The sequence below is a fragment of the Solanum pennellii genome, chromosome 4 (assembly GCF_001406875.1).
Source record: "Solanum pennellii chromosome 4, SPENNV200".
Lineage (NCBI taxonomy): Eukaryota > Viridiplantae > Streptophyta > Magnoliopsida > Solanales > Solanaceae > Solanum > Solanum pennellii.
Genome location: NC_028640.1, coordinates 25,631,949 through 25,641,652, shown reverse-complemented (window position 1 = coordinate 25,641,652; position 9,704 = coordinate 25,631,949). Strand labels below are relative to the sequence as shown.

The 9,704-nt window shown below is 32.6% G+C and overlaps 1 pseudogene; it reads right to left on the bottom strand.

The window, feature by feature from the left end:
• Nucleotides 1–4,743: 4,743 nt before the first annotated feature.
• Nucleotides 4,744–8,836, bottom strand: LOC107016626 (annotated as a pseudogene).
• Nucleotides 8,837–9,704: the final 868 nt, after the last annotated feature.

The following is a 9,704-nucleotide window of genomic DNA, read 5'->3' as shown; positions in this document are numbered from 1 at the left end:
GAACCACGAGACTCGAGGGATGTCTTATACCTTTCCCTCGGTCAACAGAATTCCTTATCCGAATTTCTGGTTCGCAGACTAAACAAAGAGTCATTTTCTTTTAATTAGGGATTAAAAAAAAGGTGACTTGGAACACCATAACTCAATTCCAAGTGGCTACTCTGGATATAGAATAATCTCTTTTCAATATGTCACTTTAATTGGAAAAACTCTTTTCTTTCAAAACAAGCAATTCAATTTTGAAAGGAAAAGGGGTGCGACAGATTGCGACTCCGTGAGGAATAAATAAAATTCGAGCTTGTAAATATTGACTTGTATATGACTGTTATTATTTCTATTGTGATTGTTATATTAATGTGGTATATATTCGCTTGTTTACCGTTATGATATTGTTTGAATTTCAATATAAATTGTCTTCTATACACAACAATCTGAGTCTTCTAAGATACTTTATTCGGAGATGCGATTACACTCCCGAGCCATGAGATACCGGAGATGTGACAATGCTCCTCAGAAGGATTCTATAGTAACACATCTAAGGATGGGGAGGATAAATAGTGAGTCCGGAAAGCCCTGCTATCGGTAAATTGTCCCTTCTCAATTTGAGTTGTCCACTCGCTTTATAGACAGTCTAGACACCTATTCCATTAGGTTGCCAAACTTAGTAAAACAGGTCTCAGACAATTATTATCCTTAAAAGGATTCACTTTATTTTTCTTCATATGCATTTTTTAATTTAATGTGGCTCAACATTTTGTTCAAATTTATATGTTATATGTTACAAATATACTATTTGAATGCCGATCAACATTTGAATAAATTAGTAAACTTAAAAAAAAATATCCTCAAAAGTAAAAAAAATTGCAATTATTTGTAAAATCTCAAAAAGTTTAATATTTGTATTTTTACAACAATATGACCAAAATAAAAATAGTTTTCGAAAGGTAGAATACATATTTTTTTAATAAATAAATAAAAAAGATAAAATTTAACAAACTACGCACACCTGATTCTCAACTCGATGAGATACGTAGGCAACCCTCCTCGGGTTCGGTGATCTTTTTAAAAAAAATTAAAAAAAAATAGAAGTATTTCCTATAAAAAACTAAAGTTGTGTTTACAATATTTTGAAACTACGTTCGACCTGATTCTTGATTTGACAAGATACCAAGGCAGTCTTATTTTGAGGTTCGGTCCAACCTAGAAAAAATCTTTAAAGTCCTCGCCACAAAAACTGGGGCAAAAAAATTGATTTTTTTTTATTTTTAAATAATATTTGACTTGGTTGATATCAAAATTCTTAGAATTATGCATAAGAAAAATAATAAAGTGTTAAACTATTTGACAGAACAAACTAATTTTGTTGTGACCTATAGACTTCTTTTGGTATCTCTTGATATATTTATGTTATACTTAAGAAACTATTTTGCTTAAATTTAAGATAAAAACAAATTCCACCTCATTGTTTCATGTGCATTGTGTGGTCAGCTTTAGATATAAAATTCAATGGAATGACTTTTGATCTAGAACTTGGTCTAAATGTTGGTTAAAGTGAAATTATGAGCAACATTTAATTAGGGAAATGATTATAGGCTTTCTTTGATCCGATTGTTTCTTTCATGCCTACCAAATGGCATCTTATCCATAGGACTCCCATTTTGAGCCTGAAACATTTTTATTTGAATAATCACCACTTCACATATATCATTTTTAGAGCATAAATGCACTATTTTTTGGATCTCACCTCCATGTGTGTAATATCAATTAGATACACAGCGCCGAGACCTAAGTTGGATATCAAAGTGAAAAGAACAAGTATGTGCAAGTTCAAGCAAAATGACAAAAAAGGTAGAATAAAAAATAAAAGGAGAGAAAATGGAAAAAAAATGAATGGGAAAAAGATTTCAAGAAAACAAAAAATATTGAAAGTTATACAAATTTTAAGGAGAAAATAATCATTTTACCCCAAATGAATCTCCTACCTTTCTCAAAACCTACATTACAAGCCAATAATAAGTCCTATTTGATCCGATTTTGTGTGTTCTCACATCAATGGATAATTACATAAGTTCCAATCATATGGTATCTCAATCTCATACATTGAATATATTTCCTAGTGTGATTGACTTTGACATAAAACGTCCGAAGATCGAAATACTTCTATTGCGCAAAGTAGGACTTCATTTGTTGCGAGGGCACTTGAAACATGGAGATATGAATGACTTCATTCATTAACTTAGGCAATATGAACTATGGTAATTCTTAAGTATGTTTGAGATACCATTTGAAATTATAGTGATTACTCAAAGTTAACCTCAAATTTGTCTGAAAGTAGTTGAAAATGATGCATCATGCTAATTGTTGGTATCAACTAAAGTCAAAATATTGTCAACCATAAATTGATTCATTTCTCAAAAGATGTCTTTTGTAGGAAAAATCAAGATAAAATAAAAAAAATTTAGTTCATTATGAACTACGTCTGACCTGATTCTTGTTATACAAGATACATAGGCAGTCTCGCAATAGGAACGGTCTCACAAAACAAAATCTTATATACTTCAATGATAAAAAATGGATCATCTTTTTCAAAAATAATAAATAAAAAATGATTAATTAAAAAGACTTTCAAAATTCATCAATTTAAAAAACTGAGCATAGTTTTATTTCTTAAAAAAAATACACTACTGTTTCTAGAAAACAAACACGTTGTCATCATTCATTTCTAGGGAACAAACTCCCTACTTGCATATTGTCTTGAATTTCTTTTGGGAACATGTATTTCTCATTCATGGTACTACTAATTCATAAAAAATGTTTTCTAGTGCAAACTGGACTAAAATTAAAAATGTTGTGGTGATTCTAAATGATGATTCTGCTTAATAAGATATTCTTAATTATAAAATTTAGAATTTGCAGGACCCTCCTGGATAGTGGGAGTAATAGGACCCTCCTGAATAATGGGACTAGCAGGACCCTCCTGGATAATGAGACTAGAAGGACCCTCCTTATAATGGGATTAGCAGGACCCTCCTAGATAATGGGACTAGAAGGCCCCTCCTGGATAATGGAATTAGCAGAACCCTCCTGGATAATGGGAGTAGAAGGAGCCTCCTGAATTATGGGAGTAGCAGCATCCTCCTGGATAATGAGACTAGCAAGACCCTTCTGGATAATGGGAGTAGCAGGACCCCCCCCCCTTAATAATGGGACTAACAGGACCTTCCTGGAGAATGGGACTAGCAGGACCCTCCTGGATAATGGGAATATCAAGCCCCTCCTGGATAATGGGACTAGCAGGACCCTTCTAGATATTGGGACTTGTAGGACCCTCCTGGATAATGGGACTAGCAGGACCCTCCTGGATAATGGGACTAGCAGGACCCTTCTGGATAAGAGGACTAGCAGGACCCTCCTTGATAACAAGAGTAGCAGAACCCTCCTGAAAAATGTGACTAGCAGTACCCTTCTGGACAATGGAACTAGAAGGACCCTCCTAGAAAATGGGACTAACAAAATCCTCCTGGATAATGGAGTAGCAGGACCCTCCTTAATAATGGGAATAGCAGGACCCTCCTGAATAATGGAACTAGCAAAACCCTCATGGATAATAGGACTAGAAGGACCCTCCTCATAATGGGATTAGCAGGATCCTCCTGGATGATGGGATTTGGTTACTTTCTCCTAGGATAAACACTTCCTAGTTTAGACTGTTAGTTTTATTTTCTCAGGGATAAGCACTTCCTAGTCTGAGTTTATCTTTTTTATTTACATTTGCTAATAGCCTAAAAAAATAAGTGAAAAACGGGGCAAGAATTTTGTTTATTTCTCTTGTATGTGATAGTTTTGAGGCTTCCTCAAGCGAAACATGGATTTGAAATTAAAGAACAAAATTTTAATTTTTTTTAGAATGATCAATCCCATGATGGTCAGAATTAGCCTCTTCAATGCATGTAGCAGTCTGCCCTCCTCACATCTTTTACTAGGCAGCTTTCAATCAAGAAAACATGCAGTCATTCAAGAGCATTTTTCAAATTGTCATTTTGAAGAATGTCAAAAACTCAGTCTAAGGGGAAAGTTGAGCCTCCATTCCAATTCAAGGCTAACATATAAACCTAAAAATCAAGGTGATATCTTAAAGTCAAGATTCAAGTGAAGACTCAAGAAAGGCTGCATAGATAGGAGCTTATACATGTATTTTTCTTTTGACTATTAGCTTTCAATTTTATGTAAGGATAAGAGTCGCGATCTGGAGCCTCGATGGAACCTCACTTACCTTCCAACTCATCCTTCATTCTCTTGAACTATACGTGACCTGATTCCCTTATCACCCAGGATATGTAGGAAGTCCACAACCAAGTCTTGGTCGCATAAATTTTGTCTTACAAATAAGAGTTCCGTCAAAATTTACACCCTTTATAGAACTTAAATATTTTTTATTAATATTTTCACTTTTATATTATTTTCATTAAGCTTGTTTAAAAGATATAAAAACAAACAACATAACTATAGTTTTATTAGATAAATTTATTTTTGATAGTTAAAAAAAAGAAAGTAAAGAGTTAAATATATATATATATATATATATATANGCATGATTGATTTCAATCCAATTGGCTAGCCCCTTTCTTCCGGAACTTCCAGAGTTAGGAGGTTTCTTAGCTTTTATTGTATATACTAGATGGGGAAGGCCCGTGGCAAGCACGGGCCCAATAGTCAAAATATCATAATCATTGATGATAGTTGTCACAGAAGATAAGATAATGTGATATATTATATAGTATTAGAGATGTTCAAAATATATGTACAACTGATATTAGACATCAACATGATCCATAGTAACTAAGGTAACAACATGTGGATGCTGCTGTTCATTTTCAGTTGTTGATCTTCTTCATCATTCCCAAAACCATAGCATAGGGAGTTGTTAGGGGTTGCTGAGAAAATTGTTAGTGTTAGTAAATTTAGAAAGTGAGTTGTTAATGACAAAAGTGAAACCGTTCAAAAAGTATATATGACAAAAATGTGGAATATAATATTACCAGCGAAGCTAAATAACGAAGGCTTCACAAAAAGTTAACTGATTCATTTCCTGGACAAAAAGTAAACTGATTCATTTCATTCTCCCTATTGAGCAAACTTGAATCGACTGAGAATCCAAAAACTTCATTAAGCAAAAGTCACAAAATCAAGTGAGGAAGTTCCTGTAATTAGAGAAATCAAGGTATGTTAAAAAGTGAAAATACAATATTTAAATTCATATCAGTTGGATGTTGTCATTGTCCTGTATTTAAATAGGCAATAATACATGAGATAATTGGCAGAATTTGAGAAAAACTCATTGTACAAACAGAGGATTGCTTCAGATCCTCAGTATTTAGGGGTGAGAAATTCATATTTTCCAGTGAGGTAAGCAAGTTCAGTGAAAGTATACCACGATGCTCATGTAAGTTATAATGTAAAGTTCGCAGAAATTAAACTGGAAAATGGTACAATTTTTTAACACAATAAATGTTGGAAGATATATGTTATGTTATTGCAGAAGTTCATCACTTGATTTACATTGTTGGGTGGTCTGTTTTTCATAAGATTAAACTATAATTATTCAGAATTCTGAAGGCATATCAAAAACAAAGATGCAAACAGAGGCATGGTATACCTGATTTTTGGAAAAAATGCAGCAGTTGGCTAACTTAAAAGTGCAGCAAAGTTTAGCCAAATACATAGGCAAACCATTGGCTCAAATATAGCCAGAAGTGTAGCAAGATTTAGCTCGACACATAGCAACAATAGAGAGAAATTTGATCAGAAGTGTAACAAATAGTTTAGTCTAAAATTCAACAGCAATACGATACAAAATCAGCAACCCATGGCCTAAAATACATCAAAAAAATGGAGCAAAAAAAGATTAAAATGCAACAATGATTCAACCTCAAAATGAGGTATCAAACCATAGCAGCCAACCTCATCAAAGGCAACAATTAATTCTCATCAAAGACAGATAGGGCAGACACATTATCTCTATTTTTTTCAATTCCTGTTTGAAGTAGTTCATGATTTGTTAAACTAATTTATAATTTATCAATGACAGTCTTAAATTTTATTAAATTTCAAATACTTGTAAATGTTTTGAACTGTTAATCATTGTGATTTATAGTTAGATTTTGAATAATAAATGTGATAATCAGATGTAGACTGACCTTTACAGTTTTTTTGTTGGTGTGGGTGGTTCAAATTTCAGAGTTGCATTTGAAGAACCAGCTGCAGTAGTTGTTTCTGTCACCTCCATCTCACTTATCTCCAAAGGTCTTACCTTTTTGGAATTCCTATCAATAGTGGTTGGTGGAGTATGTTGCTTTTCCATGTAGGAAATAATGGAGTAAGTTGCTTGTGTGTTATTTGAGGTACCCCAAGATGACTTCCTTAGCTGAATTTGAAATAGTTTGTTGGAAAACATCTCATGGACATGATTAATATGCAAGGATTGCTTCTGTAAATGTAAAGAGTGAGAAGAAACTCTTTGTGACAATAGATGTGTTGGCTGGAATAAGAGATCACCTTAGCACAGGTTATGTCAAATATGTCTTACGCTGTCATGGAGAGTAGTTTTTCTCCCAATTCAGCAGAGATAGATGCTGTGACTGTAGCAGTACAGTCAGTAAGATCAATTTGAAAGATACACCTGAAATCATGATAAGTTAAAAATATGAGTGTTTGTTACTTTTCCTTTTTCTGACTATTTGAGATTTGATTTAATGTGCTTTTTTCTTTTATTATTATAGGGACAATTTATGATTCTTTCTTAATACGTATCAATAATATTTGTTGTTATGTGTGTGATCTATTAATTTTAGAGGTTGAAGGACAGCCTTCTACCAAAAACCGTTTTCGATTTTGGCACTTACATAGTTAAAGTATAACTTAATGCTTCTGTATATGTATAGGTATTATATTATTTTTTCAAACATATAATTGTACTAAATAAAGATATCTTAAAGTAAAACTATTTACAACTACTAAGCAACTAATGTAAAGTCAATTTGGTATAAACTTGTCACTATTTTCTGTTATAAATGATACACATCAGTAAACATTGCCATATATACGGGTTATCAATAGCACATAATATGTATTCTTAAGTAGATATATCAATTGAACAAAGACGAAGGAGAAGGAGAAATACCGAGGAAGTAATGTTGTTTTCCGATTGCATTTTGGACAATGAAAATCCTTTCTATCTTTTGTGCGCTTCTTTTGTTTGTATCCTGAGCATTCAAGTACACAAAACTCTTGCAATTCATCTGATATGGCCATTTCTGCTTCAACATAGAAGAGTCACATCTGTTGGGAAATATCATATACATAATACATGTTGAGTTACTGATGAATAAATAAAATTTGTTTTATTATTTAATAAATATGCAAACTTTTAAATTATCAGCTTGAAGTATGACTTACAGAAGTTGGTGATGAAATTTGTTCAATAGAGACAACTTGTTGGCCTGCAGGAGTCAATACCATGAGAGGGGCAGATGAGCTTGTTGAGGTTTTGTTCGACGCTCGACCTAACAACATTGATTTGTTTTCTTTTGCCCTATTGTTACAACAAATAGTTTGTTTAATAGGTTCTTTAAATGCAAATTAAAGCTAGAGAATAGTGATGGCATGTTAGTACCATTTGGTGAGTTCTACTGCCTGTGGGTAAGTAGGAGCTACGCGTATTGTTGAATTGTACCTACTCTGCAGTGACAACCCTGTACGACAGAAAGCTTTTATAACGTTTTGTTATTATATAAATTTTGTTGGTAAAAAGTTCAATGCATGTACCTTGAAAAGTAGAGATTCCTATATTCCTGCCAAGGATTACAATAAGATCCATTTCTTTTTCCATTTTTGCTTCGATTTCATTTCCTTCAATTTCTCCAAAATCCTCCCATAGAGTGAGGAGAAATTGGTTTTTGCTGAAGTAACATGATAACGACCAGATGATAAGTGATGGTACGATTAAGTAAACAATAAAAGTGTTTACTTATTCAAAATATTTTCATTAAATGGGAAAATATAAGGCAAAATGGGCTTACTGATTGTCACAAATGATAATTTCTCGACACTTATGATTACTGCGACCTGCGTATTTTTGAGGACTACAACGGAGAACGATTGCCAGTATATCTGTGTATATAATAAAGAATGAAATGTTGTAAGTGTGTGTATCAGTAAGCAGGTATATTTTACTGTTGTAAAAGTTAATAGGGTGGATATACCAATTTCAAGAGATGAATCAGGCATCATGTGAGGAATGCGGTCAAAGGTTGTGAGATTCAGCTTGGTTGGTGGTGGAAGTGGATTCTCAACTCCATTAGATGGTGTGATATGTTCAATTACTGTTTCTTTGTCAAGAACCCAGTAAAATTTGTGTATCGGCTTGCCGTGTGAAGTTTGGGAGATTTTGACTCTTGCGGTAGAGATGAGATAGGTATTCATGAGTTTAAGCATTTCTGCATACTGTTCAATTTCATCTGCATACAGTACTGCCTTTATTTGGCACTCCTGAAAGTAAGAGTTGTAGAGATCTCATAATAAGTTAAACTGTTTACTAAGAGTAAAATAAAACAAAAATTTTCATATGAGGTAAATATTAAAAAAGGAGAATATTCATGAGATTAAATGTAATGAGCTCACTTGTTCATCTTCCAAAATCAAATTTTGGAATCTACATTTCTTGTCAGGGCTTTCTCTCGGGCGTCCGATTTCCACAATTTGCACTTTGCAAACCCAATCTTGTGTTGTTAATGCTATTTGATCGATGTTCAATCTTAGTACCATGTTTGTTAGAAATATTTAAATTTATTTGGGGATCGTCTAGGGGAGGGGGATTTACATGCTTACTTGTTCATTTAAAAAAAAAAAATTAGAAATCATGCCTATAGGTTTATCTTTAACCACCTAGATTTATTATTTGTAGGTGTTATATCAATTTTCAATTTGCTCGACGCTTTGTTAATAAGTCTAAAAAATAATAAACTAGATTCCATTAATTTTTAATGTTAAAGTCAAATCATAATAATTTAGTAGGCTGATTAGGTGTTTTAATAATGTTATAACTTTTAGCATTGTCTTGTCATGTAGAAACCATGCCTAAGGATTAATTTGTTCATATCATTTAGATTTACAAAAATCATGCATATATGTTTGAACACCTAGAAATTCATATAGGCTTGTAAATAACTTTCAACATATCCATAAAAATAAAATTTGTCTATGCATATTTGTGCCCTCTTCCCAAAATTAGTCAATATGTAATCCCATCTGTCTTCTTGAAGATTTCCGCATTCATTGCAATATGTTATTTTCTTAAAATAATAATGATACTAAAATCATTTCATGCATTTAACGAATTATTTGGCTTTAAATATATTTCATCGTAGAACCTTTGCATTTAATAAATTTACCACTTTAATGTTCTACTAGTTTCTTATCACTTACAAAGTTTTTGCAACATAATTTTATTAAAAGTCATTATTCAATCTTCCTTTGAAATTTTGGATTGATTATGACATTATTTTTGAAATAAATTACAAGTACTATCTCCTAACCTATCGTTAGTGGGAAAGTCAAAGGAACTAATGAGGTCTAGTTCCAATTTTTAAACCGACGCATCCTCGGAAGTACCACCTACCCATGAATTTAAAAAAGAATTATGTGTA